This window comes from Papio anubis, chromosome 12 (assembly GCF_008728515.1).
Source record: "Papio anubis isolate 15944 chromosome 12, Panubis1.0, whole genome shotgun sequence".
Lineage (NCBI taxonomy): Eukaryota > Metazoa > Chordata > Mammalia > Primates > Cercopithecidae > Papio > Papio anubis.
Genome location: NC_044987.1, coordinates 79,208,419 through 79,230,485, shown reverse-complemented (window position 1 = coordinate 79,230,485; position 22,067 = coordinate 79,208,419). Strand labels below are relative to the sequence as shown.

Genomic DNA, 22,067 nt, shown 5'->3' with positions numbered 1-22,067 from the left:
GAGCTGCAGTGACAGAGGCTGATTATAAGAGAGTATGGCCTTTGCATGAAAACACATACTATTTGATATGGCAGAAGCTTCCAGTAAGAAGGGAGGGGACAGCAAAAAATGAGGTCAGCTCATGGAGTCTTATAGGCCATGGTGAAGAGTCTTCAAATAATTAAAGAGAGAGGAGAAACGGTGCTTCAGTGTTCCAAATTTTATGTTAAGAATTTTACCTGGCTACAATTTCCCTCTTCTCAACAGAAGTCATTTTCCCCTTTATGAAAATCAGATAACTGCTGACAGGGGATTTCTCCCCCATGCCCCACTGAAAACCCAGCTCCTGGTGTACTCCATGATCAACTGAGTTCCTTGAAAGCACAGTGGCTGGAAAAAGTCAGGACTCCACAAATATGCACCACATGAATGCACCGGATTAGTGCAGCAAAGCTGTGCACCAACTTTAACTAACCTTGGACAGGTTACTCCAAGTGTGGAAGATAAAGCTCTAAGGGTATGCTCTGAAAGGAGATAAGAAAACAGAGATAAACTTCTCTGTATAAAAAAAGAGGAGAAAAGTAGAAAGGAGAGGAGAAGGGAGGCAAGGCTGAACAATAAAGCAGAAGGCTGGAATATTAAGAACAAAACAAAAGGTGGCCATGGAGAAATTCTAAGTGGCAAGGGAGCTGAAGAACTTTTAAGAACAGGAACAACAATATTAAATTTTCAGCAGTTTCTATTGCAATCGTGTAACCCCTCCACAGCCTTAAACTTTCAGGAATAGTCTGCAGTGCCCAAAGCCTGTCTCACTTTTCTGAGAATGATTTGGGGTGATTCCAGTGGGTAAGAGAGGGATATTACACAGAGAATGAAGATCCATGACCTGTAAGTGCAAGTATTTCGGCAGAACAGACTAGGCAAAAATAGTGACCAACAGTAATGTGACACCACCTTTATCCCAACAAAACAAAATAAGCAAAAGGAAACATTTCCAAAAAGATTGAAAAGGACACTGGGTCTTCCACATGTGAGTTCTCCAACTCACATTTAATGCAGCATAGGCTGGCAAATGACTAACAATTGATTCCAAAAGGAAAAAAAAATGTTCTGATTCACAGTGTTTGCCGATTCCTGTGGTGTAGATACTCCTGCTATGGCAGATTTCAAGCTACCAGCACAACATCAACAGGCTTGCAAAACTCCTGAAAATTAAAAAATTCACTCTGATGTGCTAGTAGAAGCCGACTCCAGCAATAACACTGACTCGGGGAGTCCACAGCTGATGTCTAGGTTAAAGGCAGTTTCCATGGATCAAGCCTTCGCTTAGGTTTTGCCAAGACAAGGTTTTATCCAGAGTTGTAGTAGTTTTTGGAGACTATGCAGTCCCTATAGGAGACTAAGGTAGGCACAGGGATAAGAAAGGCTTAGAGCTAGTCGCCAGCCATCAGGTAACTATCATGTGATCAAAGTACATAGAACTAAAAGGAAGCGCTGAGGTCAGCTAGCGCGATGGAGGAATCTAAGGCCCAGAGAGCATGGTTGCTACTCAAGGTCACTCTCTGAATTAGTAGATCTGGAATTAAGAGTTTTGACAGCCTCCCTCCTTCCTCTCTGTGCTTCGAAGTCTCATCCTCTTAGGGAAAGGCACGGCACGAATTTGGCTTATAACTGGGCAGGGGCACACATAGGCAGTTCTGGCTAAATTTGTACATTTTGCTAGTTTACAATTTGCAGGATTTCTGCCTCTCTCTATATGAAGAGGAGCTCTGCCAGGGATTGGTGTGAGCTTAAGAAAGCTAGCCAGAAACCCAGCTGACAGGAAGATAAGACCAACTGGGGTGGCCAGCAGTGAAAGAATGAGCAGACAGGTTTCTACAAGACAACATACAAGGATGTGGGACTGATGGGATATTACAGACTGGGAAAGGCTCCCCCACACTCTCATGTTAATCAGCAGGAAATAGAAGGGCAGAAGAGGGAGGTCCTTTTATGTTCTTAATAAAGCCCCAAACACAAAAAATACAAAATGTACCAGGCAATGCCTCCCTTTCGCTGAAAATGAGATCAAATTAGGCACCCTAATTGTTTTTCAAATGATTTCTGACCTGGTTATATTACACAAAACAGGACAGAGTGATTCAAACCTGCTGTCAATACAGAGTCAAGGAAAGAAAAATGCCAGCGATTCTGCAGCTGTCCAGCTGGAATCCTGGAGGAGCAGCTTTCATGACGACTCTGATGCACAGAAACAAGCCAAACTGCCAGAGCAGGAGTTAAACCAAATAAACCTGAAGGATATCAGTTTATTAGGAGGAGAGTCTTAAAACAGCAGCCAGGAATGCATGGGTTTCCCTGGACAACTCAGATTACATGCCCTATCCCTGCCTTTAGTAACACGAAGCACTAAAATGTTCTGATCAATCTAGTTTCTCTCCGAATTGCAGTTAAGTTTTCAGCTTAGGGAAGTCAGTCTGTAAGCAAACACACTGGATGAGCCAAATGTATACATACAGTGATGTTCCTTAGAGGGGTTAGCTGGGTATAAAGAGAAATAAGGCACAGTCTGGGTCTCTGGGAAATTTACACCAGGGTTAGAAGAAGAAACAATGCCTATAAGGACATGGTCCCAAGGGCGAGGGTTTCTAGTTAAACTGACAGACGGTCTTCATGACAATGAGCATTTGACACGAACTCTAAAGAATGCATTCCTTCATTTAATGCATCTCTATCTCGTGCCAGGTTATGGGGACACAAAGATCAACAGTGACCAGTCTCACAGGGCTGGGTAAGGGGCGTCAGGCATTCTAAAACATTACGTTGAAACAAGTTTTCTTTTCTGTTTCATTTATTTAACATTTTGGTAATCAGCAGCACAGACACTAAAGTCCAAATGTGTTTAAGTGGAATGTAAACATTTGCTCAAAGCTGTGGGTGTCTGAAAGCAAAGAGGACTTTTGCAAGAGATACAGAATCATATAAGAATCACTTTTTTGCTCTTATTCTGCAAGCGAAGCAGCAAAATGTCCTAGAGTCCAGATGTAAATTCCATTTCCATTTTTTCTATTTCAAAAACATTGGCCCTAGCTCATCTTGTCTTTGGCAGTTCACTAAACTTTATTTAATGAGATAAAGTTGAAGAACTACTACCAAACACAGACATTTTGCTTAAAAATTAGAACGTAAGCACCAAAAGATTAAGTCAGGATGTAACCCAGTAGAAATTCAATGATGAAATGCCTGCAATCCATCATTTTTGCCAGTTAGAATCGCCAGAGTGGCTGCAGATGTTACCACTTGCACTCTCAAAGGTTGAGAGCTGCCTTTTGCTAACAGATGCTGAAACCTACTAGGATTTAGGTGGCCCAGAACTTCATCACCACAGAGCTCTATCAGGTTTCCCCATGTACACAAATAAACCGATCACTGGATCAAGATGCGCTCTCCCTTTCATGTAAGCCAACCAAGTTATTAGCAAAGCTCCTTGGACAGAAGTTTGGAGTCTCAGCCTTTGCTGCAGCTCTGTCCCCCACCAAGAAATTGATTTCTGCCCTGACTGGCTTGGGTGGGCATTCTAGGTCATCTACTGTCTGAGGTCAATTTCGAACTGACAAAGAATTCTTAGAGTGAGGTGACAGGGTAAAACATGAAAGAGATTCAGAAAGCCTGGGTTCTGATCCCTTTTTGACCACCATCCTCTCAATTCTTCAACAAGGATTTATTGAACATGACAGGCATGCTCCCTGCCCTCATAAAACTTGGAGTCTAGCACCAATTTGCTGGTTAGAATTGAGAAGGTCATTTTGCCTACTTCATTCAGACACCTACACATATGCACACACTTGACTTTCCTCTATCAAGCCATGCCCCCTTTTACCACCTAGAGTTTGCACACGCTGTTCTGTCTAGAATACTCTTTCCTTATTCTACATAGCTAATACAGTTTTCAGCTTAGACCTCACTTCTTCCAGGACACCTTCCTGACTCCTCCAAGATTGGATAGGATGCTCCTTCCAGATATAAATGTCCTATAGGTACTTATCACAGGATATTACAAGTGTCTGTTTCTGTGCTATGTGTCCTGTCCCTATTCCAAGCACACCATCTGGCACATGCTGGGATTTCAGGCACCATATAGCCAATAGAGTTGGCTACAGTTCACTTCCAGCTCACAAATATTTGCTGAGCCCTGTCCTTGCCCTAAATGAAATCAAGACCAAAAAAACAAAAAAACAACAACAACAACAACAAAAAAAAAAACCAAAAAAAAAAAAAAAAACCATGTGCTTGCAAAATGATGACACTGTAAAAGCCAATGAGACAGGGATTAAGCATTACCTTACACTTAAGGGCATTGCGGGGGCAGAAGTGATCATTGTCCTAAGAAAAATGAGTTCAAATTATCACAATCTTTTTACATGTGGTGTTTGGTTTTTTTAAATTTAATTTTATTTGTTTTGGAGACAGTCTCACTCTGTCACCCAGGCTGGAGTGCAGTGGCACTATCTCAGCCCACTGCAACCTCCGCCTCCCAGGTTCGAGCAATTCTTCTGCCTCAGCCTCCTGAGTAGCTGGGATTACAGGCGCATACCACCATACCTGGCTAATTTTTTGTATTTAGTAGACAGAGTTTCACCATGTAGCCCAAGCTGGTCTCGAACTCCTGAGCTCAGGAAATCAGCCTGCCTTGGCCTCCCAAAGTGCTAGGATTACAGGCGTGAACCACCACGCCCAGCTGGTTATTTTTGTTTTTCTCTTAACATGCTGATATGTCAGAAAACAAACTCCAGAGCCCCTCTGATTTAGAGTGTCCCTATATACTTTCAAGAACTTCATACTCTTCCTTTAAGTTCCAATTCTATATGAACTCACCTTGTCTACCTTCTCCCAGTCCCTAAGATTCCACTTTCTTCTCTGAATTTCCATGACTCTGACTGCCTGGACCACTCATCTGCCATTGGCTGGTTTTGTTCACAGTTGCACCTCCAGCAATTTGTACAGCATTTAACGTAAAAGAGGGGCTCAATGACTAGTAAATTTAGTAGAAACTAGCTTGTATGATAGCACGAGGGTTAAAAGCAAAATACTAGCTTTGCAGTGATGCAGATTCTGGTTCAAATCTCAACTCTGGCCCTTAGCTGCATCATGTAGGCCCATTATTTAACCACTCTGAGCTTCAGTTTATCTATAGGAGATGTTACTACTGACACTTCCTAATAGTGATGTGAGGGATTAAATGAGACTATGTATGCAAAGTACCTAACACACCTCCAGGCACATAATAACTCAATCACCCCACAATGGGCAGCTACTGTTACCATTTTCTTTGTTGTTACTGTTTCAGGGCCGCCTTTCTATTCACAGTCCATCTCCTCACCTATATTATAAGCAGTTATATAAGTTATTATATAAATTTATAACCTTATAAAGTTATTTATAAGGCAGGCATTTGTAACATCTGTTGTTGACACACATGGAAGGCTTTAGGATAGTGATGAAGAGGAGGAGGAGGAACATGAAGGCAACTATTACTTCTTCTGATGTCACTAATTTGCAACCCTATAGCAGGCTTTTGATTTCAAAAAGAGCAGCTGAGAGGTGGGAGAAGAAAAAGAACAAGCTTGCTTCTGAAGAAATGTGCTTCCCAGAGATTCCGCAGGACCCCTGGACCACAAACCACAGAAAACCATGAGATGTTTTACAGCCAGGAATCTCCTCCTACCCCCAACTCCCCACCTCTTCCCTGGCCAGAGTCTTTGCTCACTAAGGGTATGGAAAGCTGTTTCTATGCATTAGCATCAATTGACAACTCAAAGTTACAATCTGTTTTTATCTGGATCAGAGGCAGAAAGATAAATGTCTCAGGCATTACTTAAAATTCCTAGGCCAACACCAAAGGCCTTCTATCTATGCTGTGGTTCCAGAGAGAATGCCCAGAGCAGGGTGGCCAGTTACCTGTGTCAATGCTCTGTTTACTGCCTGGGGTACTCCTGGAATGGGGCACTGTCTAGAATTGGGGTCCCAGAAGGAGGGGGTACATACAGTTTCATCCCATATGAACTGGATTAAAGTTAAATATATACAGGGAAACGAAGACCAGAAATTCTCTCCTTTAGTATCCTTGAGGCAAAATCAATACCCTTTTTTTATTGAAGGGAAACTGAGGTCCAAGGAAGGGGAGACATTTAACCACTAATATTTTGGCATAGAAGAGCTAGAGTAATAATATCTACTTGAATATGGCATGAACAGAAAGCCATTTTTAAACCACTCTATTGACATATAATGCACACACCATGAAATTCATGTATTTAGAGTGATTCAATGGTTTTTAGTATCCTCATACTCATGAAGTTCTCCAACCATCACCACAATCTAATTTTAAAACATTTTCATCATATCAAAAAGAAACTCTAGCCACTCCTCATCCCTCCTCTACCCCCACCCCACAGCCCTAGCAACCACTAATCTATTTTTTGTCTCTATAGATTTGCCTACTCTGGAGATTTCATATAAATGGGATCATACAATATTTGGCCTTTTGTGTCTAGAATGACATTTTTTTAATGACAGACTTCAGCGGCAGACTCACTGACTGCTCAGTGAATAATTTTCCAGAGCTGTGCTGTCAAATACCATATCCACTAGCAAATGTGGCCATTTAAATGAATTAAAATTTACTACATTAAAAATTCGATTATTCATCCACACTAACCACATGTCAATTGTTAATAGTCACATGTAGCACTAGTGGCTACCATATTAGACAGCACAGAGCGTAAGTTATTTCCATCATTGCAGAAAGTACTGTTGGACAGTGCTGCAGAGGATAGAGGCACTTATTTATCCATTAAATACAGAGCAGCACTCTGTGAAATGTCTCCTCCTCCTGGTGTTGGAGAGTTACCAGTGAGGATGAGGAAGAGGTTAAGGGAGGAAGGAGGGAGTGAACGGGTGGGCCAAGAAAAGCTCAGTATACCCTCCTCCCACCCCACCACAATGCTACTTCCAGTGCCCTGAGAGCTCCCACACCCACCCTGGACCTCAAAAGCTCTCTGTTTAGTTAAGCTCATCCAAAAGGCAGATATGCCAAAGCCTTTGGAAAGACTTCAAGGAAGCCAGCCTCTACCTTAGCCGTTTGATGATTTCTGAAGCGTTACATGTCAGAAGGTGATCTGAGGGGCTCCTTAATGAGACTGAACAGTTCTGATCAGTTTCCGACCAGCAGTGGCCATTCTGGTTGCCAAGATCATAAGCGCTAATGCTGACTAACACCTCAAGGCCAGAGCCAGGGCATCTTGGCATACTCAGACTGAAGGGAACACAGAAAGCTCCCTGCTCCTTTGCTGGGGGCTGCCTGTGAGTTCAGCTACAATGTCTTTCCTCTAATCTGTCCAAAGACACTGTAGTCACCAGCCCCCAGCAATGGGGCAGCAAGTTGCAAATTGTGGGTCTGGATGCATTAAGACAATCAGAGTGCCCAGACTGAAGGATGATAAAAAACAAAAGGAAAAATAAAATCCTATTCAGAGAAAAGTCCTTTGATCCTTCACCTATCAGAGTACTTTGTTCCAAAACACTGTGGAAAAATCATCAATTCTGACTTTCAAATGTTGTTTTATAGGAGTATAATTGGCTAATTTCCTTTCGTTTAAAACTCTGCCAAAAGATGTATCTTCTTTCATCTACTTTAACCAGTTTATAAAAAAGGAAAAGACAACCTAACAAATGCTTCTTTCAGTGTTTGCTAGTTTCAATCAATACTTCCATCTCAAACTCCCCCTCCCCCTAGGAGTGGCAGTGGGGAGATTTCAAGAATCAATAAGTGACATTTCTAAGATATCAGGAGCAAAAGATAACAGGGTGGATATTTACCAAACTATGTCAAGTGTGCATTTACTAAAAGTTGTCCTTTCAGTGAAGGTCATTCTGTGTTTCTTGGTCCCTTGGTTTTCAAAAACACCTTTCATCATGGTTTATCAGGGAGAGAGGAGGCTGAGCAAGAAGAGGTGGCTACATGGGTGCTTCAGACTTTTGATCTGAAGCAACAGACCAGGAGTGGAGAACTGGCTCTCTGAGGTTCTCAGTCAGCTGCTGTGGTTATTTTCTCCTTCATAGTCATTTCTGATTTTTGGACATGTATGAAATCATTGATTCAACAAACCTCATATACACAATTCAGGGTATTTTCCCATATGTTTCATCTCATGGAAACCATACAATAACTCTATGTGGTTGGTGCTATCCTCATTTCCATTTTAGAGCTGAGGAATGTCAAGTTCAGAGGTGTTAAATGACCCATCAAAGCCACACAGTCATCAAGCTGGGACCAGACCCCAGGTGTCCTGAGCCCAAGTCTGGCATTCGGATCATCTTCATCACACAACTTTTGCCAGTTGGTGTGGGAAAGAGAAAGCAGAGAAGTGTAGGCCTGTGAATACCAAGAATCCCAAAGGCTGGAGAATGGGCTCGGAGAACAGGCTCAAGTGGAGTCAGACCTGTTTTGCAGAGTTCTACTTTAACAGCTGGTTCCTACCTTCTTCCCTCGGCCACAGGGGCCTCATAAAGCATCTGCTTCTTAGAGACACCTTCTATGGGACTGGGGTAACCAAGGATGCTTTGGCTGCTCTCCCCCATGAGTTCTTAGAGCTACATGCCCCCATAACTTATAGGAAACTGCAAGTATGTCTTAGTACATCTTAAATGAGCTCAGTGCATTCTCATTTTCATGCAACTACAGTGGAAACAGACTATTACCTTGACAACTGAAACCAATCCATCAATATAAATTCACTGGGTGCAACCTGTTTATTGTGGTAGATTGATTACAAAAACAGCCCCTAGTGTTCACCCCTTTCTGTGCCATGTATGCTTTGCAATGTGACTTTGCAGCTCCTCCTTCAGTAGGTGGAATCTGTTTCCCAATTGCAAGAATTTGGACAGGTCACATGACTAGGTTTGGCCAACAAAATGAAGACAAAAACTGGTGTCCTCTTTCAGAGCTTAGGCCTCAAAGGGCCTTGCACATTTCAACTCTCTGCCTTGGAACTCACCTACCACCAGAAAAATAGCTTAGACCAGCCTGCTGGGGGATGAAAGACCATGTAGAGAAATCTGAGTTGTCTCATCTGAGGCCATTACAGATCAGCCAGCATGTAGTCAACATGCCAGATGCCCTCAGACATAGGAGCAGGCCCAGCCGAGACCCCCTGAAGCTGGTGTACCTTAGCAAGACTGTCCCATCAGCCTTGGGCATGTAAGAAATCATACAAGGCTATGATTTGAAACCATTCATTTTGAGGGGCTAGGGAGATAGGGGTGAGTAAGGCACCTGTTTCGCCAAACTTATCAAGGTGAGAGGGTCCAAAAAAAGGTTCGCCCCCTCAAGTTTTAGTATTAACTATTTCCTAGGCAGTAACAGGTTTGAAGATGTTCTGGGGGAGACAAACACTATTTGTGTTGGAAGGTATGAGCCTGAAATGGTTCAAATTGTGGCTAAAAGAGCAAAAGCTTGGAGTCAGGTGACTTAGGTAAGAATCCTTGCCCTAGTACATATGTCCTATATGGAAAAGTCCCTCTCCCTCACAGATATTCACTGGTTTTCACTCCAAGCCAGATGAATGTAACATAAGCCAAATTAATTAATTTAACATAAGCCAAATTAAGCCCCCTAAGAAGGTTCATTACTGAAAGTCAGAGCCTCATTCATGCATGAACAACCAGACAGAATGAATGACTCTCTAGTATACAGAAATAGTTAAAAATAGGGCGCAGTTTCTTCCCTACAAGGTCGAAATTACTGGCTCTTCCTGGACTCTCTCCCTGGTTTTTCTTAATGAATACTGCCCCCTACAGCATGTCACTGAAACAGATTTTTAAAAAAATTGCATGAACATTCCTATCTGGCTCTTAAATCAGGGCAAGGAATGATCCAAGTGTTAAATGGTGGAAACCACATATACAACTTCTGACGAAGTAGCCATGATTTCTTCTGTGTGGCACCCATCCCTGACCGTGAACTCTCTGATGGCCTCCGAGCATGAACTTGGCAAGTTCAAGACAATTTAAGTGAAGTTAAGGGAAAAATCTTCCCAAGTATGTGAATGGAGTAAAAGAAGTCATCACAAACGCACACAGGCATATCCACATAAGATGCAGACTTTTCCCAGCATACAAATGAATCCTAGAGTACAAGTGGCACCCTCAAAAATAAAGTGCATTTTTGGAATGAATGAAGGCTTTTAAGGGAACCAATCCAAAGGTGGGGTTTTGGGAACTCTAATAAACTGTGGGGATATGTGTGAAATTACTGAGGTGGAGGAGACTCTTCCAGAATGAATCACACCAACTCTACCCTTGCCTGGGGTAATCAAATGCTAGATTTGCAAGCAATCTTAGAGAAAATCTATTCCAACCTACCTGCTATTATAAGAAACCTCACCTGTAGCATCCCTAGCAAGTGATGATGAAGCCTCTATTGAATACCTCTGGGGTCAGGATACTCACTACTCTCAAGAGAGCCTATTCAACTGTGAGAAGACAAATGTGAAAAGTTCTTTTTACAATACACATATGGAGCCAAAGTTTGCCTCCCTGTAATTTTTTTTACTTCTACTCCCTATGGCCAGAGAGAGAAGGAAAAAGCTAGTTCAGGATATAGATCTTCATTTGTGCAAGGGAACTGGTTTCGCTCCATAAAACTGTTTTCAAAAACATCTTTTATTTCCAACCATTGTGTGGGAGAATGGGGATTGTGGGCACAATGGACCCCTGCAAACTTTGGCTACGGGTCTCACCCTGAAGAAGTTGTACCTAGTCCAGAGAATTAAGTTTCTACCTAATCCAGAGAATTAAGTTCATTCCTATTACCCGCATTTTTTTTTTTTTTTTTTAATAAGAGCAGTCACTACAAAATGTAATGATACTGTTTGCATTTGTTTACTGCCTCTTCCGTCAGACTTTAAGTTCCATGCAGGCAGAAATTATCTGGTTTTTCACTTTTGAATACTCAGTGGCTGGCATAATGCCTGGTACATAGAAGACATTCAATAAATAACCTCTGACACATGAATATATGAAGGACTGGATTCCAAGTACATGAATGTATAATAAAGAAAGGAGAGAATCATTTATTCCACACTATACAGTCTGGTTTAGAATTATTTGCCTCCTAAAAATGGAACCAAATCTAGCATAACCTTTTTGCAGCAAAAATCAACTAGTGCCTTCAAAGATCCTTCTCCTTAGGGCTAAATCTGATCCTTGAATCCACCAGCTGGCTGCCTGCCCATGTGAGTGGGTGGACGGCTTTGTGAAGACCAATTTTAGCTCAGGCCTGCTGTCAGTTCCTCACCACTCAAGAGAAAGTTTTTCCACTAGGCCACACGAACCTGATCACACCCACACTGTGGGTTTTCTCCACTTCACATACATTCTCCTAAATTGAGGAAACAAATGTGGGAAGGCCCTGTCTGGAAGAAAGCATTTAGACAGTCTGCAAGTCATTATCCTCCCAAGCACAGTGCCTGAGAACGCCAGGCTAGAAACTCTAGGAGCCACACACAAAACCTGGGCAGTAGGGGGCAGCAGAGACTTACAGTCCTAGGCTGTCCTGGAGCCAAAGGACTTACTTTTCTTTAACTTTGCTTTTTCCAAGCTATGTAATTATAGCTTCCCCACTCCACATTTAGATCTCCCACTCCACATTTCAGAAGCATGCTGTGATTCTCCAACTCTGAAAAAGGAGAAGGGAGCATTAGATGTTAAGAGGCCTTCTTTATCTTTGCTCTTACAAAGGAAGCAGGCCAGGTCATTGATTTCCATCAGCAGTTGTTATCTGTGCATTGTCCACAAAGTTTGGGGAGCCTTGCCATCATAAGAACTAGCATAACCATTGCTAAGGAATCATGGTAGGAGCTCCTAGGACACTAAGAATGTGAACTGTGTCCCACGGGGCCTTGGCACAAACCACTGTGTAGCATGACCATTCATCCACAGGGCGTGACACCTGCAAATGGCCCATGTGTCACTCTCATCACCAAGTAGATATACCGTGAGCATTGTCTCAAATATTCTCAGTGCAACCCACTGACACCTTCATCAGGAGAAGATGGCTCCCTGGCACGGGGGCTACACACTGGTATCCTAATGAAATGCACACATTGATGGAATCACAAAGGCAAGCTGCAGCTAAGAAACAAGCACTTCATTTGTGAGAGTCACTGAAGCCTGAGGATGTCATGTCCTCGGCCCAGAGAGGCAGCCAAGTACACGTTCACAAGAAACTCCTCAGTAAGTAGTTGCAGCTACATGAGCTGCCAGGCTTTACCGTTCAGGGTCTCTCTCCTCATTCTGACCAGCACTCCATGCTTGCACTTCACATTGTGAACATGGGCTACATATGCTCACAGAAATGTTAACTTCACTTATCCCAAAATGTATGTATCTTCTCGTGCTGATGAACACTGTCAAATACCTAAACTTGGAGGAAACAAACTTTTTAAAGAGGACCTTAAACTAAGGAATGACTAAACTAAGCCCTGACTGCAGATGAGACCTTGATAAAAAATGAGTATTATGAGAGCACCCAGAAATGTAAATACTTCTCCCTCCCAATGATCCTTGAAATGAAATTGAATTCATGAATGTGTGATGCTTTCCACGTAACAGATGGAAGTAAGAGAAATGCTGAGATTTATCATCTGAAGATCGGATGAACATCAACCAATCATTTTCTATTCCTGAGACAAGACTAATCAAATAGATCTTTCATCTTTCCAAATGATTTATTTTCTTTTTCTCTACTCCCTCTGTTACAAAAAGCCAGGTTTATTGTATTTCAGAGAAAGGATATATAGCAGAACCATAAGTTCACACATTGGTTTTGAAATGTATCCATTTTTAGAGAAAAACAAACATGGTGACATTCTTCTTCTTCTCTGTGAAAAAAGGATGGCTTCAGCATTAAAGGTGATTAGTTTCACACATTAGAGGGATTTTCGTGTCTCCTCTTCTGAAGGCTCTTTTAAATTACACAGATCAAGAAAATGACTCCCAAAGGGGGAGAAGGAGACTGCACCAGATACAATTTCTTTCACCTTGATGTTTGATTGTAATGCTTGAGGTTAAGGACAAAAGCTAGGGTGGAATAAGGGCAGTTGGGCACATCAGTCAGGTCCCTCTCTAAGGCAGCTTATAATAGTGCTCGCCCTTCCTCTGAACAGGACAGTGCTCTCCTCCACATGAAGTACCACCAAGCTCTGCAAGTGCCAAGGAGACAAAGAGCAAAAAGGTGATTCTCCAGCTAGGGAAAGGTGAGCCAACTTCTCCCTCAGAGCACCTCCTTGTCTTGTATCCCCTCTGCTCCCATATTTAGACCCCCAAAGGGACACTTTCTTTTTAATTTCTCCAGTCTAAGGAAGAATCTATTAGCTCAGCAGAAACAAGACAGCAATGAAATTGTAAAAATGAAAAATGCAAGGAAGAACTTTGCTAAAGGTTACTGAGGCAATAGCACAAAGCCAAAAGAAAATAAGACCTATGCAAGTAGCTAAGTCTACCCAGTATATGTTGCTGGCTCTGAGAATAAATTTAAATATGTATATGATAAAAGGTATACATATAAATGATTCCCCATTTATTCATCTCCTGCTATGTGCCAGGCCTTTGTCTGGGTGTCTTACTATATATTACCTCCATTCCCCATAACAATGTACTACAAAGTAGTTGCTGAGAATTAAAGGGCATTTAAAAGGGAGTGTTCTCTTTTCTCGCTCTGTTGCCTAGGATGGAGTGCAGTGGTGTGATGTCAGCTCACTGCAACCTCTGCTTCCTGGGTTCAAGCAATTCTCCTGCCTCAGCCTCCCGAGTAACTGGGACTACAGGTGTGTGCCACCACGCCTGGCTAATTTTTGTATTTTTAGTAGAGACAGGGTTTTGCTGTGTTGACCAGGATGGTCTCAAACTCCTGATCTCAAGTAATCCTCCTGCCTCAGCCTCCCAAAGTGCTGGGATCACAGGTGTGAGTCATCATGCCCGGCCGGTGGGGTTCTTTTCTAAAGGTAACCAAGAAGTCCTGCTAACACTAGGGTTCTCAAGCTCCAGTGCCTTAAGATCTCATGGGTGTGAAACATAAACTTCTAGGTTCTTATTCAAATATATGAATTAGAAGGACTCAGTTTGTAACGCCTGGGGATTTGTCTTTTTAGCAATTACCTCAAGGGATGATGAGATGGACCATGAATCACACCTTGAGAGACAACAGTCTAGAGTTTTAATTGGGTTATGCAAAAAATGAGAAAGAATGCTTCACATCTAACTTTCTCCCATCATTAGGGCTATAGAACCCTGTTGCCACTTCAAAGATAAATCAACTGAATCTCAGAGGTGAGATAACTTCCTGTTGGAAAAGGATTAACAAAACCTTTTCCTCTTTTAGATGAGAATTTGACCTTGGGTAAACCTGCTAACTGTTGCCCTGGAAATGTGATAAAGATAGAATGCCCATTACTAAGCAACATTGCTTATGGTAAAAATGATACATCTGGACGGGAAAAACCATAAATGAGGTATAAATACCTCTTGGGGACACCATCATTTTGAGTTTCTCTGAGTTCTGTGACAATTGGTTGGGCCTAATCCTTGTGGGAACCCTAGAATTTATACTTATGGGGCTGTCACATACTCCCTTGGGGTATGTGACTTTTAAGCTGGACGGACTTGTGCACCTGCCCTATTCAAATATTATTCCCTCACACCTGAGCTGTTACCTGGGGGTGAAGGGGTACAGCACTAGAATGGTGCTAAGCACGGCCTGTGATGGTCTTTTGAGGGTCATCCTGAGCAGATGCATTGGTGACCATGACATTTGCCCAGAGTCATACTTCTGGGAAGCGGCAGAGCCAATACTCAAACGCAGTGATCTGCCTTCACAGTACTTGCTTTCTCTTTGACTGCAAGTCCCCAAAACTCCTCTCCTGAGAAAACTGAACACTGGCCCCAAGACCTTGGTACAACTTCTTGTTTATTCCTCCAGTGATCTGTGAAGTCCCTAAATTTGGCAGCATCTAATCCATCCTGCCTACTTAGCCTCAACAGGTGGTCTCACTGGTCATTAAGTTCCATTCCAGGCAATATCCCAGAGAATTCTTTAAATTCAATGATGCTACCTTGGTTCACACCTCTAGGTTGGCTTTCTAAGCCCTTTGACAACTATGGGTTCTAGCTAGAAGGTCATAAGAACATCACAGCTGATTCCCAAAAAGAGATGGCTATCACCCTCTCTAACCAACCAACACCTAAGCTCTCCCTGGCCTGGGATAATAGCTCCAGCAATGACAAAGGTCTCTTGATGACCAAGGGAGGCCCTAACCCATCACAGAAATGATCTTGCAGAAGTTTACGCTCTACGGGCCCTCCATAGAATATGAGTTGAATAACACAGTGAACCCAACATATTTGCTGTCAGATTAACACCCAGATCAGGAAATGTAGGACGAGTCATTCCTTCCCAACCTTCTTTTCCTTTTCTCTAAGCAAAAATTTTGAAATGGAAATCAATACAAATGATATTACTTCTCGGAAGTCCTCCCAGAGTCTTCCTGGCTACGTTCATCTTTTTCTTCAAAACTTTGAGCATCTCTCTATTATAGAACATGTGAGCATCATTCCTCCCTAAGACTGTGAGTCCCTGGGAAGCAGAGTCTGCGTCTCAATTCTGCCTGCCACGACAATCGGTCCAGTGCCGGACAGATAGTAAGTGCTCTATAAATGATGATGAAATGAACAAATGAAGAAAGTAACCTGAAACAGGCCACCCCAACCGTATTTATGTCTGCGTGACTTGGATGACTGAATTAACTTCATCTAGGCTAACCTGCAATTTTATGTCAGAATCCTGGTTAATAGCAGGACATGGGCAACTTTTCCATGGTTACATCTCCTAATCACTAGCTCAGATAAATAACTTGGTTTGCCAACCATAAAGTGACATGTTTATAGAGATTCTAAATCAATGGCCCCAAAGTTACTCAGACATGACATAGTGCTGAAGGTTATAAAACTCTGTCTCGAGCTATGTCTGGCTCTTTTCTTCTGCTCATGACAAGGAGTGAACAAAGAGGAAGGGAGTGACACGGAACGAAGACCAGAGGAGGAAACCCACCAGAAAGAACAGATGGCGCTCCCATCAGATGAGGCGCAATAGCCAGTGCCAACTAAAGAATTCATTCACACCTCACAGTGGTTTGGTGATGGAGGACCTCAGACTCACAGAGGGGAAACTGAGGCTGGAGAAGTATCTTGAGAGTAGAAAGTTTGATCTCAAACTCAAGTGCTTTTTGTACTATGTTAAGGCAACTGGTTGTCAAAGCAGTGTCAGTAAACAAGGCCAATTTTTATCAAATGGTCTTGTTATTTCAGCTTCTTAAAATAATTTGCCTCATTTCAAAAGAACGAAAGTATTTTTTGCCGATGACAGTGATAAAAGTGCTATCAAGTATGTAGAGAAAGTAGCCCTCTCATATCTTGTTGATGGGAATATAAATAGGTATAATCTTTTGGGAGCAAAATTTGGAAGTATTAAGGAAACTATACAACGTGCATATCCTTTGATACAGCAATTCCACTGAAATGGTTATGTACATGTAAAAAAAAATACAAGGATATTAATTTCAGTACTATTTTAAACATCAAAAAATTGGAAACAACATAAATGAAAGTGATTAAACAATATTGTGGTAAATCCATACAATGGAAAATTATGTGACTATTAGGAACAAAGAATGACCTATATCCATAGACGAGAAAGGCTGTCCATGTACTTGGCGATTTCACTTAAAAGATTTTGAAAGTAATATCAATGTGTGTATGGGTACAGAGCTTCTGAAGAACAATTATTTATAAAGCACTTTAGAATACTATTTGGAAAATAACAAACACTAAGAAAATTTCACCTATCAAAATGTGATCATACATGCATAAAAATATGGAATAATATAAACAAAGGGATAAACGGTGGCTAATCTAGGAGGTGGGGCTATGTAGGGTTGTCTTTTAAGACATTTCTGTGTTATTTGAATATTTTCCCATTATATTTGTAATGAAAATAAAGATGTGCTTTCTGTAAAATGAAGAAAACCATATTATTCAGAAGAGAGTATCTTCTATATGCACATAAGTCAGTCTAGGAATACCAAATGTTTCAAATTCGTAAGAGGGACCAAATACTTTAGAAATGTACTAGATCCCAGGCAGTGTTAATTCATTCAAAGGATGTGAGAGGAAAGGAAGATAAAACAGGTAATATCACAAATATTTTAAAAGACAGCTATTTCTTTGTCCCTGAAAATCTGTGATTCTGGTCTGGAGCCCTAGGGCCACTTGGAGTCAACAGAAGTGAGTAGTCTTCCTGTGTCCTGACCATCTCTGGACACTGACTTTTCACTGGCAAATCTGCTCACATGTACCACAGGTCAGGCCCAGATGTGGCTCATTGCTGCTTGCAGGAGAGAGAAAAGGAAATCAAAGGCAAATCTAACCATGATGGCAATGATGATACAACAAACAACTTGCAGGTTTTCCTAAAGGCTCTGCAGACTTTCCTTCAAACCTCACAGGCAAAATCTGAGATCAGTCTTTGGGAAAACTAGTAGGTTATGTTGCTGTCTGGGAATATTTTTGTTTTTTACACATCAGCTGTGTACTTGGCCACCACCTTATGGAACAAGTGAATGAATTTCATGTGAGTCTCTAGGCCTTTTCTAGCTAAGAAGTATTATATATTATCTCTTTTCTTCAGCTTCACATCTCAGTGGGTTGTTCTGTGTAACCAGAACTAAATTCAGTGATGATGGCAGGAGGGGGCATGATTTTAAGATAAATCCTTTAGGATTTCCCTACAAAGTATAAAGTGCTCTATGGGTTTTGAAAAGTTGCCTGTTACAATTTTTAATTCCTCTTAATATTTTTAAAAATTGGGACTAAATGTTGAAATATTTTTGTCACTTATTGACAGAATAATGAATTTCTAATTGAAGTTACTGATGTCATTAGAGCAATTCTTCAGAGTGAAATTCTTAGGTCAATGGGGTCACACATTAAAGTCTATGAATTGCAGGCTATGACATGGATGACCCTTGGGGACATTATGCTAAGTGAAATATGCCCATTATTTATATTAGTCCATATTTTTATGCATATACTATCATATTTTGAAGATAAAATTTTCTCAGTGTTTACTATTTTCCAAGCAGTATTCTAAAGTGCTTTATAAGTAATTATTTAATTCTTCAGAAGCTGTGTCCCGTACACAAAAAGAAAAATGCTGTGTGATTTCATTTGCATGAGATATCTAGAGTTCTCACTCATAGAAACAGAAAGTGGTTGCCAGGGGCTGCTGGTGGGAGGTGGTGATGGAGAGTTATTGTTTAACGGGTACTGAGTTTCAATTTTGCAAGATGAAAAGGTTCCAGGGATTGGCTGTACCACAATGTGAATATACTTAACATTATTGATTAAAATGGTTAAGAGGGTTAATTTTATGTTATAGGTATTTTGCCACTACTGTCTGAAAAAGTAGTCTATGAATCGGCTCACCTGAGAGTACAATGCCAGAACCCGAGCCAGTCAGGGTCTGACTCACTTACAGGAAGGATGAAGGAACAGGGGTGATGGGATTACAGCACGGAGTTTACCTCACCTGAAAACAGTCCATGCCTCAGCTACACAGCACCCACCACAACAAACTGTGGTTCATCTGTTCACAAGAGTATCCCTCCCCGAGGCAGAACTTCTTAAGGTGAAGGACAAGAGGTGGCCTCGCCCAGGTACCTGTTGTGTCTTATCCAGGTAGTTATTTCACTCTGCATGTGGGCTGGCTACCTCAGGAGCTGCAATCAACAGGTCAGGTTCAAGGGAGAACACAGAAACCAAGGAAAAAGGTGAAGGAAATGCAGCAGTTTCTGAAAGTAAACTTCCACGGCCTTTTTACCTCAGGATGGTTGAAAAAGTTAGTATAAAAAAAAAACCTGGGACAGCCCAGGGTAGGGGAGAGAATAAATGCACCCTGCTACAGACTGGGACCACCATCAGTTGTTTTTATCATTGTGAATCCTCACAGGAGTTTTCCAGTGTCACAGCTCACATAACACTCTCACATGTACCACCCCACCTTATCCTCATAACAGACCTCCCCAAGGACAGGACGAAGCCAGAGTTTGAATCCCGGAGTGGAACGTGGATACAATTCCAGTGCTTAGTTACCAGTGAGGGCAAGTTACTTAATCTCTATTAACCTCATTCTCTCTGCCTGTAAAATTGAGTTAACAGTATTTACTTCACAGAACATTTGTAAAGATCAGGTACCATACTGAAAATCAGGCCAGGCACAGTGGCTCACACCTGCAATCTCAGCACTTTGGCAGGCCAAGGCGGGCAGATCACTTCAGGTCAGGAGTTAGAGACCAGCCTGGCCAACATGGTGAAACCCTATCTCTACTAAAAATACAAATATTAGCAGGGCGTGGTGTTGCACACTTGTAATCCCAGCCACTTGCGAGGCTGAGCTAACACTGTGCCATTGCACCCCAGCCTGATTGACAAAGCGAGACTCCATCACAAAAAAAAAAAAAAAAAAGGAAAAGAAAATCAAAGTTCTTAATAAATAAGTATGATGGCCGGGCACAGTGGCTCATGCCTGTAATCCCAACACATTGGGAGGCAGAGACCGGCGCATCACCTGAGGTCGGGAGTTCGAGACCATCCTGACCAACATGGTGAAACCCCATCTCTACTAAAAAGACAAAATTAGCCGGGCGTGGTGGCACATGCCTGTAATCCCAGCTACTAGGGAGGCTAAGGCAGGTGAATCGCTTGAACCCAGGAGGCGGAGGTTGTGGTGAGCCGAGATCACACCACTGCACTCCAGCCTGGGCAACAAGAGCAAAACTCCATCTCTAAATAAATAAATAAGTATGACTTCCCTTTCTTTCATCTGACACTAAAGTCTTTCCTTGGGGCACTGCCTCTACTAGAATTTGCACCATGGTCCTTTAAGGGGCCTCGTTCTCAGGCTGCTCAGAGCAGATGTGGGAGCCTTTGCCCAGGGCAGGGGCAGGTCAGTTGCCGTCCTAGCATTGGTGGGCACACGCGTAGGCGGCTGTAGAACACAGTATCCTTCTACACCTGTCCCATCCACTAGGAACTTTTACCTTTATTTTCTCAATTTTTTGAACTTGGGTCTCACATCCATCTTTCAGACTCTTTTATGATAGCTTCTTCCCAAAGGAGCATGGGGCAAGGGCAGATTGGCCTGCAGGAGAGGCCCAGCACAGGCTTTTCCTAACACCTTCCCAACTTTCTCCTCACGTGCTGGCCAACCAGCCCTCAACTGGCAAAGCTTCAAGCATTTGCTTCCCAATTCCAGGGAAAGCACAGTATTAATCATGGTTCTGAAATCGAAGTGCCTGGGTTCAAATCCAACTCCATCTCTCACTATCTCTGATAGGACTTCAGCAAGTACTTAACCTTTCTTTGCTTTAGTTTCATCTTTTGTAAAATAGGGATAAAATAAGACACATGGTAGGTACTCATAAAGTAGCTTTTACACATCAGTGTAAAAACACAAACTTTTCTATTACATAAATATACATACATACATAAATATATACATATATAAATGCATTGTGAAAGTTCTAGATGGATATATATAGAATGGTATATATTTGTACTCTAAGGAAAAGAGACAGGAGAACTTTTATCTGATACTTGTACCATTTTACAAGCATATATTATTTTTGTAATCTAAGCACACTTAAAAAACACACGGGTATGGTGAAGAAAAGGAAAGTGGGAGAGAAGAGGGGAAAGAAGGGGGAAAGGAGAGAGAGAAGAAGAGTAAAAATGGTTGCTTGAGGCAGAAACTAAGGGCTGGATGACAAAGTTTTGATGGGTTAAGACATCCTGGTGATAGCGTTAGTGCCATTTGCAGAGTTCCCAGTGCCTTGGCTGGAAAACCTTTTTCCATACACATCTGTCAGCCCTCTTTACATTTCCTTCATATGTGGGGAGGAAAAGATATAGTGATTAGCAAACACTTGGGGGAACTCAGTTCCACTGAATCAAGTGACGTTGAGTTAGAGGAGAAGATGGCGGCGGTTCCCAGCTCATTCACAGTAGGAGGGCTGCCCATGCTCCTGGGGCACTTTAGGGAGTGAAGGGCAGCTTTCCTGGACCTCAGGGAAATCGAGAAACACCATCCAGACAGCCCTAAGAATCTTCTACACCACCAGGTAGGAAATGCTTCCAGGAGACCTGGACATATTTCCTAAAGATGTCTAGTCTAGACTACTTTGCCTAGAAGGAATGAAGGAAGGCTCTACCTCTTTTTGAATAATCTTTGAATAATCTACCTCAGTTTCTCCAATGTCTCAAGAGATAGAGGCTGAAACAAGCAAAGGTTTGTTTTACTACCTTCTGGGCAGGACCCCCACGGGACTATTCACTATTTTTCTCCATCCTAAAAACTCAGTACTGTGTATAGTAAAAAAAAATCCATATCCTTTTATGGCAAAAGTTACATCATCACAACTCCTAGAGCAATGTTGTCCACTCCTTATATGTAGCCAAGATCTTCAATGAGCCAATCCACATTCCTGACTTTTTCAAAGGGTAAAAACCTCTTGTTCCTAACTCCCCTCACATTATTTCTGATGGATAAAAAAGCTTATCATAGTTCACAAAATGCATGCTCCAATAAGCTTATATTTCTGAAAAATTACTTAATATATAAAACATATTCCATGAAAATGTATTTTCAAATTCCAAATGCTATATAGCTTCTATCCATAGCCAAGTGTTTATGGGGCCCCACCCAAACAAAGATAGCAAATTATTTTTGCTAGTGACTATAATAATATTTCCCCCACTTTATTAATACCTCTGGCTAAAAAGTTCCTGCCTGCCAAATATGTCCTTGTAACCCATTTTCACCACAAATGCAACCCCTCCCCACGACCCAACCTAATTCACCCAAAGGAACTAGGTAGACATTCTCTGAAGGAAAATGCCAAAAAGGCTCCTCAAGAAGGTGA

The 22,067-nt window shown here is 41.9% G+C and overlaps 1 protein-coding gene across 13 annotated transcripts in view; it reads right to left on the bottom strand.

Moving 5' to 3' along the window:
- The window catches only part of NAV2 (neuron navigator 2), a 768,631-nt gene that overhangs the window by 207,038 nt on the left and 539,526 nt on the right, over window positions 1–22,067 (bottom strand). The gene's annotated exons all lie outside the window — the stretch shown is intronic.